Raw genomic sequence first — 25914 nt, forward strand, 5'->3', positions numbered from 1 at the left:
TGATTATTGGAACAGGAATATATATTATATGTACCCTGGGTGAGATCACGTATATAATGTTTTAGGACAGTAACGTCTGGAGACAGATGCTCTTTGTTTGTTTGTTTGTTTTCTATTTGGATTTCACTACACAAGATACTATAGAAGATAACATTTTATAATTCTAGTAGCATCCATAAACTGCCTGAGTATTTTATGCTAATCTTGTGTTATGCAATTAGCCACAGTAAGCCCTATTTCTTTAATAAGTGTTTTTATAATCAATTTATTACAATATTACATTTATAAATTTAATTCAAATGGCAGTCTTTACAAAGATACTGACCTGCCTTAACATCAATCTTAGATATGATATTAGAATGAATAGAAATTTCTAATGTAAAAAGAATTAATGAACAATTACTCGATAAAAATTTTAGATCATAAAATAATGCAAATATTTCTATGCATACTTTGATTGATGAGATTATCGCCTTCTCACTTAAATTAGTTACATTTTTGGAACAGCTAATAGGCAAAGAATAGGCACAAAACAAGTCTCTTCTGCTGATATCCTTGCTGTATGCCCAGGAGCACTTCTGAGACACCTCACAAGAGGGGCTCTGCAGCAGGATTTGTGCAGAGCTGAGTCTGGTTCAGAATCATGAAGAACTGACCAAGGGATCTGTAGGAATGGCTATAAAGCTGAGGGTATTCCACAGATTAAGAGCTTCAGAAGTCTGAGCAGATGCTGCTGCTAAACATCACATGCATATGCTGAATCTATATAACAGCATACTGAATTAGGGGATACTCAAGGACTTAAGCCAGAGATCCTGCTCCTCCTAAAGCCTTCCTCTCCATCATTCCCATTTACTACTGTATCACCTGAGTTCTCTTGTAAACATCTCTTAAGTTCATTCTTTTCCATCTCCACCAATGTGTGTTTTCTAGTTTCTTGATTTCTACATGTACTCCAGGTAAAACACACATTTTAAGGATTTGATGGTAAAATCAATGTGATGGCCTTTCTTGAGATTCTGGGATGACTGAATTCTGTTTCTGTTTGCTAAGATATTCTGTAGAGGTCTGTTATGTCCATGATCTGTGGTGTATTTTAACTTTGAAGATTATTGTTGATTTATGTTTTAGATGGCCTATCTAAAGATAGAAGAGGGACTGAAATTATACACTATTATTGTATTAAGATCTATTAGGTTTTATGTCCATTGGTGTTTTATGATGTTGAGACTTCCAATACTCAGCAAATATATATACTTACAATTATTATGACATTTTTAGGACTTGAGCCCCTTATTAATATGTATTAGCTTTCTATATCTGTTTTGACTAAACTCAATTTAAAGTCTACTTTATTAGATGTCAGAATAGATATGACTATTTTTTGGCCTTGATTCACATGAAAATTTTTTGATCATACATGTAACATATAGCCCAGAAATTCTGCTTCTAATTAAATATGAACTTATAGTATATAAAGATATATGCATTCAGAAATATCATGTCTACAGTAAACTGGTTTTGCTATAATTATTCTAAGTAAGAATTCTAGAAATGGAAACTACCAGTAAATAGTTCAGCAAAATATGATGCATATATATAAAGAATACTATTGAGCATCCAAATGGCATATAGAAGTAGATATGGAAAATTGATTGAGTTCATTTACACCTAATTTCTTCAAAAATTGGATGTAGAAAGAAAGCAACTTGATAATATCATAATATTGGAGTTTATACCTACTGGACTGAAGGGACACTATATGGCAGAATTTATTATTACTATTATTATTGTTGTTGTTGTTGTTGTTGTTATTGTGTGTATTGACTCAGGCACTCCATAAACTTATTCAATTTTACCTAATTGTGATTTAACATGTGTATATATGTTTGCTCATGTATATGCTTAACTGTGTAAAATTTTTAAATGAGGAAACTTGCACAAATATATATTTTATCTGAAGGCACCAAAACATTTTCAATAAGAGAGAATTTCATCTAAAAAATATAACAACTAAATAAATGGAAATCTGACCATCTTTGGAATTTTTCAGAAACCTGATGAAAAGGATGAAAGAAGTCTTTTTAAACGTGGGAAATGGTACCCCATAGTATGTTTAATTGTGATTGTGTGGAACCTGAAGCTCAGAAAGTATACCTACAAAGGTTATTTCTTTGAGAATTTTCTTAGGCAAATTTTCCACAAAGATTAAATGGTGTTTAAACATACTATCTAACACAAAAAGAAACAATATAATTCAATCTGACAATAAATGAAAATAAATTTGCCCTGATTAGAGAAAATATATAAATTCTGGCTGTAAAAATTAAGTTCTCTGTAGTTCTTTGTGTAGGGTTGAGGCCCTGGGGGATTTTCCCTGTGTAACTTCTCATGTTTGTTGGTGTCTTCCATGTTCAGTTCAGGGTGGGTGGTCTTGCTAGGGAGAATTTATAGGTGTAGTTTCTGTTGTACCTAGGAGACACAGCAAAGTCTCTAATCCTCTGACTCTTTTTTTTCTGTTTTACATTTTTTTTAATTTATTATATTTGTGTTTTAATTTTACACATCAGCCATGGGTTCTCCTGTCCTCCCCACTCCCGCCCCCGCCCCCACCTTCCGCCCAGCCCCTTCCCTCCATTCCCATCTCCTCCAGCATCGAGAATCCCATAGGCATTCATTTAAACCTGGTAGATTCAGTACAGCCAGGGCCAGCCCCCTCCTTCCAGGCTGGGCAAAGTGTCCCTGGGTAAGCTCAGGTTCCAAACAGCCAGATCATGCACTAAGGACAGGTCCCGGTCCCACTGCCTGGATGCCTCCCAAACAGTTCAAGCTACTCATTGCCTCACTTATCCAGAGGGCCTGATCCAGTTGGGGGCTCCACAGCTTTTGGTTCATAATTCATGTGCTTCCATTCATTTAGCTATTTGTCCCTGTGCTTTTCCAATCTTGGTCTCAACAATTCACACTATTATAGTCCCTCCTCTTTCTCCACAATTGGACTCCTGGAGCTCCACCTGGGGCCTGGCTGAGGATCTCTGCATCCACTTCCATCAGTTATTGGATGAGAGTTCCAGCACCACCGTTAGGGTGTTTGACCATCTGATCACCGACTAGGTCAGATCAGGTATTCTCTCAACCATTGCCAGTAATCTACAGTGGATGTATCATTGTGGATTTCTGGGGACCTCTCTAGCACTTTGCTTCTTCCTGTTCTCATGTGGTATTCATTTATCATGGTCTGTTATTCCTTGTTCTCCCTTTCTGTTCTTGATCCAGCAGGGATCTCTTGCTCCCCTAAGCTTTCTTTCCCTCAAAATTTGCCCTTCATTACTCCCACTATAGTGGTGAGCATAGCTGCCTTCCTCTGACTCTTAAAATGTTTCTGTTGCCTTCTTACAATGTTCCCGGAGCCTTAGGTATGGTAGTCTTTTGGAGATGTATCCATTGAGACTGGACTACACCACTTTGAGAACTTAAAGGTTGTAGTGTTCTGTAGTGATCTTTGATGCAAAGTTTCCTTGACAAAAGCTGAAGACTACACTTAACTGTGACCCGTAGGTGAAGCCAGAAACCAAAGATGTGGCGCTGTCAGGAAAGAGCACACCAATTTATTTTCAAGTGCTAAAAGGTCCACCCCAAGAATATACACACAAGTAGTAATATATGCACTCAACAGGTTATGTTTAGGAATATATATATATATATATATATATATATATATATATATATATGCAATAACAATTGATAAAAAGGGTATGAACTTGAAAGAGAGCCGAGGGGCATATATGAGCATTAGGAAAGAGGCAAAGGGAAGCGAGAAATATGAATAAAATACAATCCTAAAAATAAACAAAATAATGTCATTTTTTTTCTCTGCTGAATAGTACTCCATTATGTATATATACCATATTTTCTTTACCCATTCTTCAGTTGAAGGGCATCTAGGTTGTTTCCAGGTTCTGGCTATTACAAACAATGCTGATATAAACATAGATGAGCAAATGCCCTTGTGGTATGATTGAGCATTCCTGAGTATATGCCCAAGAGTGCTACAGCTGGATCTTGGGGGATATGGATTCCCAATTTTCTAAGGAAGTGCCATATTGATTTCCAAAGTAGCTGTACAAGCTTGCATTCCCACTAGCAGTGGAGGAGAGTTCCCCTTGCTCCACAGCCTCTCCAGCATAAGCTGTCTTCTGTTTTTGATCTTAGCCATTCTGACAGATGTAAGGTGGTATCTCAGAGTCGTTTTGATTTGCATTTCCCAGATAATTAGGGATGTTGAGCAAGTCCTTAAACGTCTTTCATCCATTTGAACTTCCTCTGTTGAGAATTCTCTGTTTAGTTCTATAGCCCATTTCTTAACTGGACTGTTGGGGATTCTGATGTCCAATTTCTTGAGTTCTTTATATATTCTGTATATCAGCCCTCTGTCCTATGTGGGGTTGGTGAAGACCTTTTCCCATTCTGTAGGCTGTCACTTTTTCTTGTTGACCTTGTCCTTTGCTCTACAAAAGCTTCCCAGTTTCAACAGGTCCCATTGATTGATTGTTTCTCTCTGTGTCTGTTCTATTGGTGTTATATTTAGAAAGTGCTCTCCCAGTGCCAATGCATTCAAGACTACTTCCTACTTTCTCTTCTATCAGGTTCAGAGTAGCTGGATTTATGTTGAGGTCTTTGATCCACTTGGATTTAAGTTTTGTGCACAGTGACAGACATGGATCTATTTGCAGCCTTCTACACATTGACATCCAGTTATGCCAGCCCCATTTGTTGAAGATGCTTTCTTTTTCCCATTGTACATTTTTGGCTTCTTTTTCAAAAATTTTATGTTTATAGGTATGCAGGTTAATGTCAGGGTCTTCAATTCGATTCCATTGGACCACATGTCGGTTTTTATGCCAGTACCAAGGTGTTTGTATTATGGTAGCTCTATAGTAGAGCTTGAGTTCGGGGATTGTGATGCCTACAGAGGTTGTTTTATTGTACAGGATTGTTTTGGCTATCCTGGGTTTTTTGTTTTCCATATGAAGTTGAGTATTATTCTTCCCAGGTCTGAAGAATTGGGTTGGTAATTTGATGGGGATTGCATTGAATCTGTAGATTGCTTTTGGTAAGGTCGACATTTTTACTATGTTAATTCTGCCTATCCATGAGCTTGGGAGATCTTTCCATTTTCTTACATCTTCTTCAATTTCTTTTTTCAGGGACTTAAAGTTATTGTCATCCAGGTCCTTCACATGCTTAGTTAGTGTAACTCCAATGTATTTTGTACCATTTGTGGCTATTGTAAAGGGTGATGTATCTCTGATTTCCTTCTCACCCTGTGAGGTTTTCAGGCTAATGGATGGATCTAGAAAAAATCATCCTCAGTGAGGTAACCCAGGCTCAGAAGGACAAACATGGTATGTACTCACTCATAGTAGGATATTAGGTGTAAAACAAAGATGACTAGACTGCTACACAACTCCAGGGAGGCTACTTGAAAATGGGACTCTAGGAAAGACACAGGGATTGCCCAATGACAGAGAAATGGATGATATCTACATGTACAACCTGAATGACAGTGGGAGTAATGAAGGGCAAGGGTCGAGGGAAAGAAAGCTTAGGGGGACAGGAGATCCCAGTTGGATTAAGAACAGAAAGGGAGAACAAGGTATAACAGACCATGATAAATGATGACCACATGAGAACAGGAATAGGCAGAGTGCTGGAGAGGTCTCCAGAAATCCACAATGATACATCCTCTGTAGACTGCTGGCAATGGTCGAGAGAAATAAAATAAAAATAAAAAATAAACAAAATATAAAATTTCAAAATCACCACAAAAAGACAAAAAACCTGAAATTTCAACACATTTAAAATATATACAGAATACCAATTACAACCATAAACTACAAAGAAAATAAATAGTCTGATGCATGAAAAAAATGTGACCATAGCCCATATATTGTAAAAACAACTCAAAATCAAAGGAATTTAATGCTGTCGCAATCTTGATGGTTTTGGATATTAATATGCTAAGATAAAAGAGTCCAAAAGATGTGCTATATAAAAAATACATTAAAAAATTGGAATATTTAAACAAATTTATAGATACAGAGATTACATCTGAGGTTGTACATATAGGGGAGTAGATCATCACTTATTGGTAGGCATCTACAAATTCCAAGTTTTTAGTGATAATATTCAAAAATACACTGGATTAGGGCTCATGAAGAGGCTATACAGGATGATGGGGATATTTTTATATTAATGTAGTATTAATTTCATTATTGTACAATCACACATCAAAGAAGAACCAGTTTTGTATTTTAAAAAAGTGAAATTAATTTACTTCACCTACAATTCAAAGTGTTAAATAACAAAATCAGATTTGTTAAGAACACTTTTAAATATATTTCTTTTCTATGACATTGTTTGTTTAAAAAAATATATTGCTTGTGGGCTTCATAGATGGATCAGTGCTTAAGAGCATGTACTTCCCTTCCAGAGGCCTTGATTTTGGTTTACAGTTTACAGATGCCTATAACCCTATGTCCAGGGAATCTGACACCATCTTATGACCTCAACAAACACCTGCATGCATTTGCAACCCACACAGACACACCCATAAACATACAATTATAAATAAAATACATTTTAAGAAAGTAAGAGAGAAGAGGATCTGGTTAGTTGTTCAGCCAAATGAGAAGCTGTTGATTCTGTTGGTGAATGAGCAATGAAATACTATGTCCCATATTCTGCTGTCACAAAAGCATTTTTGGAAAACCTTTTAAAAACACAATAGAATAAACACACCTTAAATATCCCCATGTGTCAAGATCTGAAAACAGAACTCTTTAGGTAAAATAATGCTTAAAAATATACTTTAAAAATTTCTATTTTCTGTGGTTAGATCTGTGACTAAACTCTTAGTTATAAATCAAGGACAATAAATGTACACAAATATTTTACACCCTCAGATCTTTCAGTTATTTATTGTTCCATAACAAATGACCTCCAATTTCCTGCCATAAACAGTGATAATCATTTGTTTTACTTACAAACTTACAACATGGGTATAGCTTAGGGGAAACAAATCAAGTCTGTCTTGCAAAGTGTCACCTAGGGCAGTTAAGGAAACTGCATGCTAACATTGCTTGAATGTTTGCTTGTTTATACTTTTGTAGTTGATGCTGTTCATTTGATGTTTTCTGGTTGGTATGCAACTTAGAAAATCTGTGTATGGCAGTTATTACAATGAGTTTGTTCCCAATATATGTAACAATGATAAAACATAAGAACAATAAGACATAAATTGTTGAAGACCTGAAAAGGGAGTTCCCAGTCACACCAACCATGCTGCAATCCATTAAGCTCACACTGTCTCACTACAGCAGTTTCAGAAGGCAAATCAAGATTGAGAAAAAAGAGATTCATTGCTATCAGGGACAAAAATTAAAACAAGGGTCTCACTAAAGAGGCACAGGGAGTATGTTGGGATTATGAAATTTCATCTTTCTAGCCTTGATGATGACAAGTTTGCATATATCAAGGTCTATGTATTACTGGATTGAATACTTTTAAAATGATTTTTATTTTTGAAGAACACTATAAAGAAAATTGAAGAAGTCATCAATTGATATATGCCTGCCATGTCTTACAGGCTGTTCTGTGCATGACTACTAAACAAGAAACATTTTTCATAAGCATATCATGTAAATCTTATTTTCAAAACATGCATATGTAAAAATATATTTTACTACTTTATTGAAGAATGTTCCAGAGTTGTTGTAAGGTTACAACAACAAAGAGAAATAAAATGTAATTGAAAGTGTAGGGAGACGAAGTGAAAAATGCAATTGTAAATGTCTCCATTGGAATAGCATCTGAGTTTCTTACCAGGAGATCAAAATGACCTAAATCGTAGCATGAATCTAAAAAGGTCTTGTTAATAAAATCAGACCTGAGGCCAGTTATTCACGTGAATGCTGGAAGATCAGAGATGCAGAACAAGCCACAGCCACCTCGTCTTGCTAATTCCTCAGCTGATCCTGTTTTCTTAGAGTGGAAGCTTCTGAGTCCTCATCCAAATGGTTCTCAGCTGAACTGTTGCTCAAAAGCCTAAAAGCTTAACCAACTCTAGTTCCTGGTTTTTCATGCCTTATATACCTTTCTGCTTTCTGCCATCACTTCCTGGGATTAAAGGCATGATATTCACCATGTCTACTGTGGCTTTGAACTCAGAGATCTAGGCAATCTCTGCCTCTGGAATGCGAGGATTAAAGGTGTGTGTGCCACTATTTTCTGGTTTCTATATGTAGTGGCTGTTCTGTTATCTGAACCCAGATAAGTTTATTAGGTTGCACAATATTTTGAGGAACACAAGACCACCACATAAATCTATTTGTGAGTCAAAATTCCATATTTTAAAATATAGGATATCAATGGTATGTCAATGATATCTATGAGGATCCTCATAGATCTAGAATATCTATGAGGATTGAATGAAATAGTACAACCATGAAAATTCTAAATATCATCATTTTAAATCACTTCTGAAATTATTCATATTCTTAAATTATTATTCCTATTCATAGTAAAAACAAATCTCTACTACTTACTTTCTCTCAGATTTAAAGGTATTTTATTTATGACATTACTTTCTCATTCAGGAGAGACTGTCAAAACCATAAATTACCTTTAATAATATTCTATAGAAACATAATATACAACACACTTTAAATCCGAAGAGAGTTATTTGATTTTAATAGTGATATGTTAGAGAATTCTGAGTTTCCTTATTCATTTGAGTTCCCCAGTTGACCTGATGAAAACTTACCTGTAGCTTTTCATCATATTTAATTGATTTAAAATTTTATCACTAAGAAGATGACATGGCTTAGAGTTTAAGAGTACAGAATGCTCACATATATATATGAACACGGTGTTATATATGTGTGTGTGTGTGTACCATTGTTCATACACACACATAAAAATATTAAAGAAAAAAATGAGCCCATTAAATTAAGAGAGAGGATATATGAGAGAAGTAGAATGAGCAAAGGAAAAGAGAATATGATATATTATATATAGTTATGTCTAAATAAATTCCTGTAGCAAATCATTGTCTTGTATATAGCAAAGAATATCTATATGTATATATGTATTTACATACCATTCAATTTATAAATAGCTACTGTTCATAAATGTATTCATATATATATTTGTATATATGTGTGTGTGTGTGTGTTTTATGAATTCCTTTTCCCCCACATGCACATATAAACATGCCCCTATATTAACCAAACATTGCTTTGAATTTAAGAAAGCTTTGATAAGATTTACATAAACAGATTGGTACAAATCTATATGCCCACGTACTGAATCATACATTTTAGAATATTGATCCATGATTTTGTTGAAAAATGAACAGGCTAGTTATAAAAAATGAGCTTTTAGAATTTACTGAATAATAACAGTTTCTAATCAAAATTACCTGAAGATCTAACGGCCTATAACCAACAACAGCTATTCAGTATTGGACATCTAAGCATATTTTATAGTCCAGTGCAAATGAAATTGTCTTATTATATTAATACAAGCAAATTCCCATGAAGATAATGCTAAAGCATTTTCCTTTAGCAAGGAATTATAGTCCATTGACCAATAGCCAGGATGAAGTAATTTCTACTTTCAGACATTACAACTTTGACTCAGAAAAGACATGAGGAATTAGGTATAAAATAGGATACTCCTGATTCACCCTTTTTATCTGTTTCTTGGCTAGCCTGAAGGGCATAATAGAAGTGACATTCACTGTGGCTCTCAGATGGTCTCCTGTTTTCATGCCATTGTAAGTCATGCGTCACTGAAGATAAGCAGATTTCCTTACCTTTTCTGTGATTTCAGAAAAGTTGTTTTTTCAATGATGTTTATGCTATTTGGCAGCCATCAAGGTTATCACATATATTCACTCTCAAGGTCTTACAGGCTGACTTAATCATTGATCAAATTAATTAAAAATACAAAATAAACATTAAGAAATATTAAGTCATTCCTTTAACTTTTTTTTAAACAAATGCCACTTGAAGATGTTTAGGTTAACTTTAAGTTGAACCAAGGACCTTAGCTCTGTCCACTACCATTTTAGTATGTTGATATACACTTAGTCAAGCTTCAAACTTGACCAAATGGCCTTGCCTGTATGCAGTGCTCATGAAGACTGAACTGATTTCAGAAAATGTTTCTTTCTCAAAGAGCAATTCCATCCAAAACTTTTTTCATTGTAGGCAATGGATTAAAATCTCTGACTGTGATATGAATAAAAGTGTAATTTGAAGAGTAGGCAATTCACATTATAGAACATCAGAGCAAAGAATTTTCTGATCCTCAGTAATGTAAATATCCAGATTTCAGTTCAAGACATGACCTTTATTATACATAAGTACTTTTTGTTGCAAGAAATAACTTTTCATGTAAAATTTTATGTATTTTCATGCTTATCTTGACTATAATAAATCTTTTACTGAATGAGTCTTAATAGCAAAATGAAGAACACAGAAAAAGTTAGAATATGTTGGAATAGCACATCATGTGAGGTAGTCTATTATTAAGGAGATTTATATTTTCCAAAATCTAGCTGACATGACACTATTATTTGTTTTATTGAGGCTTTAAAGGTGATAAAAATAGACATGTTTGAAATGTATCCCATTGTGAAGCATATGGTGTTAGTAAATGACTTTGACTTAAATATTGTATGGATATTTAAGTGTTCTCCCATTTTCTTGACTTTGATCAAATAATTTAACCTTTCTGGACATCAATTATTGTATTTATAAAAGAAAAATAGAATATCAACTCCATAGCATATTTGAAAATAAACTGGCGTGTATAGGAAGTCTAGCTTAGAGCATGAGTATTGATATGGGAGCCACCAAAGATATAATATTTCTTTTTAAGGTTTCTTGTCTATTTGATAGTTTGAATCTATTCACATTGCACTGTTTTGTGAGTGCTGCAAATTATTATACAGTGCACTATTTTCTCAGTTGGATGAGAAAGTAAAGTTGATGAATAATTTCTTGAGTAATTCTGATCCTTTTAGCTATAAAAATGAAAAATAATGAACTTCTATTACCACCTGAGAACTTTTAGGGAGTTCAGGCATGCCTATCTTGCATCACATATTATTACTTTTATATTCTTCCTTTACTCACCTTTCTTTGGTGTTCTATATACACTACAATGTTAGAGTGTCTACAGGGGCAGAAAAATATATAAAGATTAAAAAAAAAAAACAGCACTGGCCTTGGTAAAGTAATCTTTTCCACTGTTGTTGGTAAAGATTCAAATACATAGAAGAAGCTGGGCTTCCCAAAAAATCAGACCTATACTAAGAAGTTTATTGGAGTTCTTCTAAAAGACTCAGTAAAATGAAATATAGAAGGAGAAATGTGAAATAACTTCATAGATGTTTCTACCTGTCCTATTCTTGGTTGATAAAATAGCTTCTTTACAGGTCTGTAATGATCAGTGTTTGGTTGTAGCCTTTCCATCTTTTGGTGACTGCTTGCTTATCAATGCAGAAGTCCCAGGATTCCCAGAATGAGATTAGATGTGGCTTATCCCTCAGGAAATTACTTAAATCCTTAATATTGAAAGAGATGCTGGTTTAGGCCAAAAGCACCTCAGCAATGCAAGTATATGCATGAACATAATACTAAATTGTACTATAACACTTAAATAACAAGTGTGCATGCATGTGTGAAAAAGGGAGAGGTAGATTTTTTTTTATCAGAGATTTTTTAAGTATTACATCATTGAAAACTTCAGGAAGAATACATGAAAGTTTTCATTTTTTTCAGTGTTATGAAAATGTCAAATTTCACTGGGTGGTGGTGGCGCACACTTGTAATCCCAGCACTGGGCAGGCAGAGGCAGGTGGATCTCTATGAGTTAGAGGCCATCCTGGTCTACAAAGCAAGTTCCAGGAGAACCTCCAAAGCTACAGAGAAACCCTGTCTTGAAAAACCAAAAAAAAAGAAAGAAAGAAAATGTCAAATTTCACAAATATTCTTTTGCAAATAGAAATGTAATATCACTTCAATATAGCAATATAGTATTTTATTATTTTATAATTGGATGCATATGGAAATGAATTTTTTGTAACATTTCTCTACTTTGTACAATAGTCATATTTGAATTTGCTGATCTTCCTAAAATTTGGACCAGCTGAAACATGCCATTAGTCTCTTATTTCTATGTCCTTTAATTTATAGGAATTCACTTGAAAATAATATTTCAATACAAAATAAAGATGATGATGGAGAAACTGTGAAAAGGATGCAGTTCATACCTCCCCTGATGTTTGGAAAACAGTAATGAGTTCCAAGGGAGTACAGTGAGAGAAGATGGGTAAAATGCGAAGGGATGGATGCTCATGGCTGAGAAAACAAACTCTGTTACTGTCTCCTTTGCCTTCAGTTTCAGAACAGCAGGAAACTCTTATTCTTCCTTCTGATTGATGAGTAAACATCTTAAGTAATTTTGATCTGCTTTTTCAGGACAAGTCTCTTCTCATAATAGAACATAATCTCATTGCAGAGCTTGCTCATCTGATTTCCAAAAAAGGTACACTGTTCAAACTTTATTCACCATTGAAGTATTAAGTTACAAATTATCTAAATATATTTTGTCCATGAAAAAATATACATTCTGTTAATCTTTAACTTCAACTCGTCCATTTCCAGTAATAACTAATATTCTGGAGATAAGAGAATAGTGTCTATGTGCAATAGAGAAGCACATACCACATGCCAAGCTTGGTGCTTTCTACTTGGGAACTTTTCAGTTTAGAAAAAGTCAGCGATTCCTACATTGTCAATGTTATCTGAAATAATTTGTGTTTATTAACTTTTTCTAGAAAAATTTCTGTAAGTAATAACAGTCTAGCTTCCTTTATGTTAATGAGGCAGAGGACGGTACAGTGTTTTATTTTGATACTGGTTGACCCCAGATGTTAAAGAAAATTATGCTATATTTAAAAAATTAGCAGTGTTCTCCTTGAGATTGCTGAGGGTGGTCATATTATATGGCAGTAATATTTTGTTTTCCATGTTGTTGGTGTCTTAAAACACTTCATTTTGCTCATATGGTTTTTTAATTATTTCATTAATTTCACCTATCAGTATGAAGGATAATGCTCATTCAGAGTCTGACATTTCTCCATTTGGCAAATGGTTGTTGTAAAGTATATTATCAGTTTGATGTTGAATTTGATAAAATATCTTTCATATAGACTTTATACATGAGAACATTGCCTAATAAATTCAAACATATTTTATGTCATCAAGTATTAACAATAAAGAAAATTAGATGGAACACTGGATGTGGGTGAGACTGGAAAAAATGAGTTGAGATAAAAGCAGAAATTTAATCTATATACAGTAAATTCTCTGCATGGAGATTATGTGTATAAGTCAACACAAGGAAAAATAGAACGTGTGATGCAGATTAGTCAGATAACTGAAGGAGTACTCAATTATCTCATTGAAAGGGGTAACCAGGAAAAATTAAAATATATTGTGTCTAGTAGAAAATGTGACATCTACAACTAAATTCCATGAAATGAAAAGTCCTAAAACTCTAATTTTTTAAATCATCAAGCCAATTTATTTCCAAGATACCTGCCAGTTCTTAGAGCAATGCATCCAGCTGACTATACTATTAGACCCATTCTTCTCTGTGTATATGATGACAGTGAATATCCTTTTATCCATAGAGTAGACTAGTAGTTTTCTCCTCAGTAGAAAATATACATGTTCCTTCTAGTTTTTTTTTGTTTTGGTTTTTTGTTTTTTTGGATGAGGGAAAGCAGGATAGAAAATGCTGAATGACTTTGATATTAAATAATGTATTAGACTGGGAAAGGAAACTGGAAATTTCAAATGCTTTTACAAGCACTTTTATAAGAATGAAGAAAAGTTATGGACACATTGAATGGATATCAGTATAAATTTCTCCACATATCCGTTATCTCAGAGAGGAAAACCAAACCCATATAAATATGTGGCCATATGAGCACTGTATATTTTGTAAATGCACAGCTCTCTCAAATGTTTTGCAATACAGAGTCAGTGCATGTATCTGAAGTCTCCATCCCAAATTACATTAGAAGGCAAAGGGAGTCAAACAAGAGATACAGAAGACTGAAAAGTTCCATGAATACATGTAAGCTTGTAAATTTGGACTTCAGGACCAAGGTGATAGGGTTGTCAGGCTGTATGCAAAGGAAAGGAAAATGCCAGCAGAACACCTTCAACAGAGATCTAACATATAGGAAGCACATTGTCACAGTCTGCTTGAGCCAGAATCACCTTCAGAGAGTGCAAGCGGAGATGGGGTACTGACACGGAAATTACAGTCTTGAATTAAAAAAAAATCCTTAGAATGAAACAATACCTACTATTAATAAGATCATAAATTAGGATAAACATTTGCGGAATTGTAGTGAATAAAAATATAATCAAGTACATTTTATATGTGTACACTTCAACAAAAATTAAGAACGTTTACTTAGTTTTGAAAAATATATAAAACTTGTTTTCACAATCCAAGATAATACTTCAAATAGATCCACTTCCTAGGCCTGATAAAAAACACTGTAAGTAAATATTTCCCAATTTTAAATTAATTTCTGTTGAATGTTATACATATAATTGCTTATTAAAAATAAAAACAAAGTAAATTACCCTGTTTTTATGTCTAGGTTCTGTTTTTGTTGTTGTTGTTTTATTTTTGTTTTGTTTTGTTTTCAAGACAAGGTTTCTCTATGTAACAGCTGTGGCTGTCCTGGAACTCTCTTCATAAACTAGGCTGGTTCTGAACTCACAGAGATCTGCCTGCCTCTGTCTCTTGAGTTCTGGGATTAAAGGTGTGTGCTATGTCACCCAGTTTCTGATTCTGCCCTCATATTTAATTGAAAAGAATATAAGAGCACATTTAAAATCTACAAGAAAGTTTTCATCTCTACATGCAGAAGATAGCTTCTTAAATTTGTCCTATGTGAAGCTCAACAAATGCTCACTGGTGCTCTGACAGTCAGAAAAACAGTCAGCAACTTCTGCAAAAACCAAGGCTAGCAACATATGACTAAAGGGCAGGAATCTTGTTGACTTTTGTTTTCTTTGCCACTATGACAATTGTAAACTATTCATTGACCATGTTGACCCATATTGTAAATTATCCTTTTCCTTATTTCTCGAATTCTATTGTGATTATCATTGCTCATCGTGCTAGTAGATGCTGATCTTGTTTTTGTATTGGAAGGCTAATGAAATATTTTATTATTATTATTATTATTATTATTATTATTATATTGTTCTAGGTTGAAATACTTATTTCATGTAATATATTCTGATCACTTGTTCCCTCTTTCAGTTCTTCCTAGATCCTCCCTTTGTCCCACTCACCCAACTCCAGGCTTTATCTTTTTCACTAGAAAACAAGTGGGAAAATTAAAAAAGAAAGAAAGAACAGGAAACACACACGCAGAGATACATACACACAAAACCAAAACCCATAAGAATACAAGATCAGAAAGCATAATATATAAAAAAGACCATTTTATTAAGATAAAAAATGCTCAGTCAAAGCAATATGAGAAAAAAAGAAACCTACAAAATATTGACTTCTGGGCCTGGAGCTTCCCTGAAATGTGGTTCTTATGTCCAGTGAAATTGCATTTGAGAAGATTAATCTTTGCTTTTAAGTCATTGTCATTTGGAGACAGAATCTTTGCTAGTGATGTACCCTTCTTTCCACTGCAGGTTCTCAGTGCTGAGACCCCCATCTGGCTTGAACATGTGCACGACTCCTCTATGAGTTCATATGTGCATCAGTCTTGTTGCTTTAGGAAGACATGCTATTGATGATATCCATCCCCTATGGTTTTTATAATCTTTCCATTTCCCTTTCCACATAGCTTCATGATCCCTGAGTGGAGGGGCTGAATAAAGATCTTTTCTTTAGGACTGAGTGTCCCAAAGTCTCCTATTCTTTGCATGTTGTCCAGTTATGGGTCTCTGTATTAACTCCCATCTACTGCAAGAAAAAGCTTTTATCATTATGGCTGATCAAGACATTGATCTATGGGTATAGCAGAGTGTCACTATGAGTCATTTTATTGTTATGTTCCTTTGCAGAATATTTCCTCTCCCATCTCCATTTAATCTTCAGCTCCAATCCTTGCTCCCCAGCTCAGTAACTATACATTCTATTCCTCTTTTTTCCCTCCCTGGGAGATCATCCCCTTCTCCTTATCTCTTATTCTGGATCTAAGTTTTGTGGTTTTACTGATTGCAGTATATTTACTAAAGGCTTACCAGCTAATATCAACATGTGAGAGAATGCATGAAATATTTCTCCTTCTGGGTCAGAGGGAACATATCCTGGATGATTCCTCTCTAGTTCCATTCATTTATCTATTCCATAATTTCATCTTTTTAAAATCGTTGATAGAATGCTGTGTAAATGTATACATTTTCTTTTTGAATTTCTTCTGTTTTTGGACACTGGAATTTCTTTTAATTGCTGACTCTTTTGCATAGAACAGCAATAAACATGAAGAAAATGTGTTTCTGTAGTAGTGTATAGAATCCTTTGGGTATTTGTCCAAGAGTGGTATAGCTGGAACTTGAGGTAGCTCTATTCCTACTTTTTTGGGAAACCAACAATTGACTTTCACAGTAGCTATAAAAGTTTGCAATCCCATAAGCAACAGATAAGAGTTCCTCATTTTCCACATCCCTGATAGCATTTGCTTGATTAATCTTTGCCATCCTGATTGGTGTAAAATGAAGTCTCAAAAGAGTTTTGATTTGCGATTCTCTGGTGATTAAGCATGTTGAACATTTCTTTAAATGTTTCTCAGCCACTTGTGTTTCATCTTTTGAGAACTCTTTGTTTAGTTATATCTTCCATTGTTAATTGGGTTATCTGTATTCCTGATATCCAGTTTTTGATCCTTTATATATTTTAGATATTAACTCTCTACCTGTGTAATAGGAAAAGATCTTTTCCCATTCTGTAGCCTGATATTTTGTACAATTGATGGTGTCTTTTGCCACAGAGAAAATTTTCAGTTTCATGATTTTCCTATTTTTAATTGTTAGTCTTCATGCCTCTGTTACTAGTGTCCTGTTCAGAAAGTATTTGTATGTGTATGTGCCAATGAGTTCAAGATTTTTCAAGACTTTTATTTTTATCAGATTCAAAGTATCTGATCTTGATCCATTTGGAGTTGAGTTTTATGCACAGTGATTAATATGAATCTATTCTTCTACATGTAGTTATCCAGTTTGACCAGCATCATTTGTGGAATAGGTTATATTTTCTTTCAGTGTGCATTTTTGTCAAAAATCAGGTGTCCACAAGTATGTGGCATTATGTCTGGGTCTTTGTTTTAGTTAGTGCTCTAATGCTGTAAGAAGATATTGTAACCAAACCAACTTTTAAAAGTGCTTGCTTACAGCTTCAAATGGGTAGTCCCCAATCATCATGGTAGGAAGCATGGTGGCATGCAGGCAGGCATGACACTGGAGCTGGAGCTGAGAAATGTCATCTGATTCACCAGTTACAAGCAGAGAGAGTGAGATTGGGTTTGTCCTGGTGTTTGAAAACTTGATGTCTTCTCCCAGTGACATTCATTCTCAAATAAAGCCACACATAGTCCAACAATGCCACACCTCCTAATCTTTTCTGAAAAGGTCCACTAGTTGAGGACCTAGTATTCAAACACGCAAGCTTATGTGGAATATTCACATTCACATTCTCACAAGCACAAGCTTCAATTCTGTTTCATTAAGTTGATCACTTTTTTGCTGCCTACTCTTTCTGTGTGTTTTTAATTCTTTTTCTTCTAGATTTTTTTGGTTATGGGATTAATTTGATCTATGATATCTCTCCATTTCTTTAAATGTAGGAACCTTGTGCTGTGACCCTGCCTCTTATATCTACCTGAATCTGTGTCATTTACATACAATCCCAAAAGTTTTTTCTTCTTAATTTTTGTCTTGACCCAATGAGTTGTTCACTTTCTACATGTCTGTAAACTTTCTATTGTTTCTGCTGTTGTTGATATCTAACTTTACACAATGGTAGTCACATAGGATACAGGATGATATTTCAATTTTCTTATGTTTGCTTGGTGTCCAAGTATATTTAGTTGAATAGTGTCATAAGCCAACTGGACCTAGCAGATATTTAGAGAACACTTCACACACATACAAAAGTAAATATACTTTTTGCTCAGGATCTCCTGGAACTTTCTCCAAGATTGATCACATGCTTAGAAACAGAGTCTGTATATATGTGAAACAGCATATCTTCCTAACATAAAGAACCCAAACTCCTAACTAGATGAAAATATATCCAGAACAAGTTATCACTTCATGAGCAATAAGCCCTGATGCTTACAGACAAACCAGTATCCCTACTATGTAGATGTATCCGGCGTGTTAAATAAGAAACACAGAACCGATTGCAGAGTTAAAAACCACGAGGTCAGAGCAAAAGTGGAAAACCTTACCCTTCACTGCTTCTGCGGTAACTGTAATTCTTGTTTGATGATTGTTTTGTTATATGTAATTATACTATGTAAAAGTTAAAACCTTCCTTTAAAAAAAAAAAGAAAGAAAAGGGGAAGTGCTGTGGATATCGCTCTGTGTAAATAAAGTTCTGATTGGCCAGCGGCCAGGCAGGAAGTATAGGTGGGACAAGAGAGAAGAGAATTCTGGGAAGTAGAGGGTTGGAGAGAGACACCACCAGCCGCCAGCATGAGAAGCAACATGTAAAGACACTGGTAAGCCACAAGCCATGTGGCAAAGTATAGATAAGCAGAAATGGGTTAATTTAAGATAGAAAAAGTAGATAACAAGAAGCCTGCCACAGCCATACAGTTTGCAAACAATGTAAGTTTCTGTGTGCTTTCTTGGTTGGGTCTGAGCAACTGTGGGACTGACGTGTAAGAGAGAGATTTGTCCTGACTGGGCCAGGCAGGAAAACTCTAACTACACTACTACTCCTCTAAAAATAGACAAAGCACAAACCCTGGAAGTTCTACTGAATCTGAGAAAGAGAGTGGAAAACAGACACAGGAATGGGTCATCTGTAGCAAAATTCCAGAAATCTTATAAGAAAATTACCTATTGGTTTGGCATGACATATAGTAAAGTCATGCCTAAAAACTCAGCTTAGTCAAGTCTGATGTCAGAGTTTCTTTGAATGCAGGAAGGTACTCTGTAATAATTCTAAGCATGATAAATGAAGAAACAGCTATGATGTTGTGGCAGCATCTTTTTTTCTAATTTCTATATGACAAAAATAGCATAAAGTTATATCAGAATGAAGATTAAATTTTGTAAAGAAAGAAATAAGAATTGGACTATTGCCCATACTACACCTTCTGCAGAAGACAGAGATGAGGTTCAGTTGGTTGAAAGTCAGAGTAATATGAAGCCAAATGGGTACAGGTCTACACATATGAGCCAACACTAACAAGAAATGTCACTGTCATCTGTGGTTTAGCCAACAACCTGAGGCTGTTCAAATCTCAGAAGAAACTCAGTGACAGGAAGGGAAAGCAAATATGTCCAGAAAACCACTCTTTGTGAATCAACCAGCTGCTCTAGTGCAGTAAAAGCTACAAGTTAATTAAATTCTTTTCCAGTATGAGTGTGAAGTAACATCTAAGAATTTATGTTCTTTCTAATCCTAATTTGGAACCCGAGGAGACAGGGAGGTAGAAGTGGATGTGAAGTTGTATGAAAATAAGGAGGACAATATTAAAGTATATATCTTATCTGAGCTGCCCTTCTCAGATGGAACATCTATGATCTTAGAGGGATTCTATTATATAAACCAATACATATTCATAAAGTTTATGTCCATGCATATGAAGCAAGCCATTGTGAAAAGAGCTGCCCTGAGCAGTCATATTTCTTTGGATGTATCATTTTGGATGATGATTTAGATCCTGAGCTATTTGAAGAAAAGGTTGATATTTGTGTTCACAAAGTATCTGGATGGACATACTAGGAAAGATTTGATATACTCTACTCCCAAATAAAGATTTTATATTTATATCTCAATGAGTGCCAAAGACTATTATTGCCAAAGACAATGAAGTGACCCATACTAATATGGACATGTTCCTATTGCTTGTGATTCCAAGTTTGGTAGATAGTTGTAGCCCTAATAGGCTGAACATCATGCATCCTGAAACAAAAAGCAAGTTAGTAAAGTAAAACATACAAGGTACTAAAAATACTGATGAATGTCAGATAGAAAGCCATTTCCAATAAATTAGTGAGAAAGGTCATCTGATTCTTCATGGGGGGAGGGTGATTAAGGCTAACAAAGGGATGTTTCTAGTCTGTGTCCTCACCCTCTCTTAGAAATACTGAAGAGAAAAGAAGTTAGAGCATGCCACACATTCTTGTAGCTTGCATTGTGACACTGAAGGATAACTTTGAAACCACAAATGAAAAGCTTCAGTATAAGCCCACTACAACAGTAACTCCAGTCCCAGTTAGTCTCTCCCTACTAGTTCCAATGCTAAGTTCAGTATACAAGGAAGAAATTGATGAATACATGTGCCACAATGGGAAAGATAATCTTACTCTGTTTGAAGTAACAAAATGCTAGTATAAAATGAACAAGTTAAAGAAAAATATTATAACAGGTGATGCATGTCTGTAGTAGCACCTATCCTAAGGCTGAGGTTGATGGCCACAGGAGTTCAGAAGTTTTAGATTAGTCTGAACAACAGAGAGGCAACATTCCAGAAAATATGAAAGAAAGTGAAAGAAAATAAGAAACAAGTTAGGATGTAGGATGCTTCCATGTTTTAATATTTTTATTTTTGAGATCATGATATAATTTCATAATTATCCTCTTCAATTTACTCCTTCCAAAATCTTAAAATATTCCATATACCCCCAATAGCTCTCTTTCAAATTCATTAAATTTTCACATACAAGATTCAAAAATACTTTTAAGATTAGCTGGATGATAGGTAGATAAATGATAGATACATTGATGAATGAAAAAAACTATAGACTGACAGGTAGATAGATTGATATATAACAGTAGATAGATAGATAGACAGATAGATAGATATAATAGGTTGATGGAAGCATGGATTTATTATTTTATTTTTTATTGGTTTTATATACCAACCAAAGTCCCACCTCACTCCTCTCCCTCCCCTCCCCTCTACTTCCCCCACCCTACACCTATCCACTCCTAAAAAGCTGTAAGGCCTCCCATGGGGAGTCAACAAGGCCTAGCACATTCATTTGAGGCAGAACCAACAAAGACCCTGGCCCCCAGCATCAAGGCTGACCTAGGCATCCGGCCACATTGAATAGGATTTAAAAGCTAGCTCATGCACCAGGGACAGACCCTGGTCCCATTGCCAGTGTTCCACAAACAGACAAGGCTACAAAATTGTCACCCACATGCAAAGGTCCTAGTTTGTTCCCATGCAGGCTTCCCAGCTATTGGTCTAGTGTCCCTGTGCTCCCACAAGTCACAGACATCTGTCAGTAGGTTTTCCGTCATGACCTTGGCCTGCCTTGCTCCTATAATCCCTCTTCCAACTCTTCAACTGAACCCCCTGAATCTTGGCCTGTTACTTGGATTTGAGTCTCTGTATCTCAGAAGCATGGATTTCTAAATGGTTATAGGTCTTTTGATAGCAGCGATTATTATAAATATAGTTACTTTGAAAATATTTATCCAATCCAAAGAACACTGTTATCCTGATCCTAGCATAAATTCACACGAAGCCACATTTTTGCTTATTGGTTAATCACATACCTGGAATGACAGACTAGTGGGTGTGGAATGTGACTCAATTTTTTTTTCTACTGTGAATTAGGAAATGGTGAGTTAGAAATGATAGGAAGAATTCTGTCTTTTATGAGAGGTCAATTATTAAACTAGAATGTGTATTAAACTTCAAGTTAGTAATATTTAATATGGACTCAGAGATATGGTTTGGAACTTGGAGTTTTTGGGACTTACAGATATATTTCAATCAATTAAAATACAGATAGCAATAAAAAATCTTGGGATTAGAAATTATTATTTCTACAGGATTTAGCTGCAGCCACACTACTGGGTTTAACTCAGCTACAACAATACCATTGAATTGAGGGTTATAAATGAGTCAAGCAAGTTATTGGATGAATGACATTTGGGTATGTCAGACCTTATTTTAAAATCCCAGTTTTAAATGAAATTATAGAGTTTAGAAGGCATTGTCAATAAAATTTAATCACGTATATTATTTTTGAAATTTATTTATGTTCATGTATTTGAATGTTTTGCCTGTATGTATATCTGTGCACCACATGGGTGAAGTGCTCACAGAGGTCAGAAAAGGGTGTTGGAACCCTTGGAATTTGATTTACAGATGCTTTTTAATCATTTTCTGGGTGCTGGGAACTCCATCCAGGTCCTCTGGAGGAGCAGTTAGTTAGTCCTCTTAACAACTGAGCCAATCTTCTAGTCTCAATCATATAATTTTTATTATATTTTTCAGACATTAGACCTGTTTTGTTGTTATTTTGTGCCCATAGCCTATCACTAAAAGGCATGCTCTTAATTTCAGGAAGGGAAGGAAAATGAGTTTTGTCTGAGATTTAATATTAGTATTGAAAAGTATTTAATATTAACCTAAAATTGACCATTTATTAAAATGATTTCTAGATGTCTCTCAAGATAAGACTTCCTGTTCTAATAAGGTCACCATAAAGTTGAAAATACCACAAGTAGAAATTACACAAAATATATCATAACACATTAAACATAGATTAATAACAGAATGCACTGGAAAGTCAAGGCTGTCCACCTCTTGACAACAGTAATTTGGAATTTGCCTCTCTGCTGCAAACCAAAACCATGAGAATTTATTTTTATTACAAACAGCTATCACAAGAATACAACCATTCAAAACTCAAGGTAAGATTTTTTAATTAAATTATCAGCCATGTGATCAAAAGATAAAAATACTGAGCCATGTTGTGATGAATGGGAACAATGTACTAAATGAGTTTTCTAAATAGAATATTTTGAACTGTGGCTAGTTTGTCCCCATCTGAAGTTAAAAAAAAAATCTGTGAAATTAACTCAGTAACTAAGGGAACAATGACTCACCAAATTAAGCTAATTAACAGAAAAACTGGAAATGTAATATTAGAGTTCATATCTTTTTCTCCTTGTCAAACATTTTCTCTAAAACAACAAAAAAGAATTTGATATTGACCTTGATCAATCTTAAATATGAAAAATCATTTAAGCTATTTAATATTAGATGGACACTTATTTTAAATAGTTACTTGATGTTAGTAGTGTTAAGCTTTATTAAATATTATTTTATTTGAATCACATGGATAATCAATAGTTAAATTTTATTTTTCTTCCATCAGTGTAATTTAAAAATCAGACTTTTAAGAAAGGGCAGACATTCTTTCTGTCTGTATTATGTATGCAAACATATAAATGTAATACAGCCATTTATTTTGTTCCCCATATTTTCTGCTTTCTAATGATAACTCAGATATTCCATCTGCTCACTGTCACACTAAACTGAAACTGAGACAATTTGCCTGTGTATTGCTCCCTTTACTCTCTCTTCACTTGACCCGAAAATCTATTATCAAATCTGTACAAATCGAATCATTAGGTTGACTTTAACTGCATATTTTAGTTCAATGTAATTTCTCCATTGCCTCTGAAAGCAGTTGAACTGAAAAGGAATCATGGCTTAATAGTTTATGAACATGTAGACTTTCTGTCAAGCCAATGTGTTATCAACTTACTTCAAAGACTGAAACCAAACTACCAGAACAGATTCATTTCTACCTGCAAGCTACACTTCAGTAGTCTGGTGAGAGTCCTGATTCCCAAAAGGCTCCATCAAAATGACCTCCACCAGAGGTTATTCTATCTCTTCCAAGCAGTGACTGTTCAGTGACACTGACAGTGAGTTCACTCCCTGCAGCTGTCATTGATATTCTGCTACAACAGACACTTGCTTTGACATTCTCTGTCTCTCTCTCTGTGTTTCTCTGCCTCTGTCTCTGCTTCTGTCTCTCTTTTTCTCTCTGTCTGTCTCTGTCTCTGTCTCTGTCTCTCTCTGTGTGTGTGTGTGTGTGTGTGTGTGTGTGTGTGTGCGTGTACACTGATCATGTGCTTTTGGCTATAATCTGATGAACTTTACCATTTTTAAACTCTGTTTATGTCAGCATTAGTATTATTGCAGGTAGAAACCTTAAGTAAAACACAATATCATGGCTTCATCAAGTTGTTGTCAATACTATCGAAACTTAGCTTAGCGGGTTCCACAAACTCCTCTCTTTCAGTTCAAGCCCACTGGCTTCTCTATATCTCTCCCAGTTTATTTGTTGTGTGACAGAGCATTTCTTTATCATATCATAAACTGAATTTCATTTGCTAAGGTTTACTAAGTGCATTTATGGAGATAATGGGCTATTGCTTTGTTGTGAAATTCTTAGATCCCTTCCTTGTATATTAAAAAAAAATACTTGTTGTGAAGATCATTGTCTCTAACAAATTACAGAATTTCAGCAAAATAAATCTGAATCTCAAAAAAAATGTACTGTATTCATTAAATTGTGAAGGTCATTTTCTCTAATAAAGATACCGAGCTCAAGACAGCTTAAAAAGAGTCATCACTCTGGATAAAATGATATAAATCTGACCACTCATACTCATTTAAAATAGGCAGTGCCTTTGCTGCTGTTAACAGGGTATGACATAAAGTCTCAATTTGGAGCCATAAAACATTAAGTTCCAGTTCAAGGACTTGAGTCTACTTAGTTCATAAGTTAAGTTTTGTAACTTTCCTGATCATAACAACCTTTGAATGACAGTTACTTAAAAGCAAACCTACATAAGCAGAGATTGCTTCCAAATTTGTGGCTGAAGTATTCACTGAAATCATGTTGCTTTGTCACAGGATCACTGTGCTTTCCTTTGCTGTCCATCGGCTTCCTCATCCTTGCAGATTCTGGCAAGCCTCTCATCTAGGCTCTCTGAGCGGCAATAAGGAAATGTGGCCAGGTCTTTGTGTTTACTGTAGAACTGAAATGTGCTAAGCCTCTCCTTCTCTTGGAGACTAGGCCTTTTGTTAAAATTAGTTCATGAATTTTTGTTTTTGTTTTGTTTTTGTTTGGCCAGTAAGAAATATGCAGATCTACTTTTTCAATGAAAGTTTCACATCCTTAGGTTTCACAGAATTTCTACAAATGCCCCCTTATCTCCTACCTTGCCTAAGTTTTAGTGATTTTCTTTTACAATCTCTAGTTGTTTTCCTGTCCACTTTCTCTTGCTGTCTGAACTGCACTCTAACAGTTGGCGGATCATCAGTTGGCTATGTTACGTTTTCACTTTAAAGTAGTTCAGTCACTCGATTGGAACTAAACTTGGGTTATACAGTATCAAATTAGATATAGCATTTATTGATAAGCATTACTTTGTCACACATGCTCCATTTAGGTTTGTCATAACATAAGCACAGTAGTATATGTCTATGTTTCATTTTCTATGTCCTTTGTCAGAATTTTTTATTTTTAAAATAAATGAATTTTAGTTTTAAAGTTTAAAGTTATAGAATAACTAGACAGAAATTATAGAGAATTCTTATTAAAACTTTAAAACTTCATGAGTCACCCATCTATAACTTATTTGTATACCATTAAGAGGATGATATTGATATTATCAAATGGCTGGCCTCTCTGTGGGAATCAGCATTTACAGGATAAATATCCATTATCATGTTGCCTTAGAGAAGAGTCTATTCTCTATTTTTCTCACTTCATTACTGCCTCCTCTCATTTC

This window comes from Onychomys torridus, chromosome 2, assembly GCF_903995425.1.
Source record: "Onychomys torridus chromosome 2, mOncTor1.1, whole genome shotgun sequence".
In the NCBI taxonomy this organism is placed as follows: domain Eukaryota; kingdom Metazoa; phylum Chordata; class Mammalia; order Rodentia; family Cricetidae; genus Onychomys; species Onychomys torridus.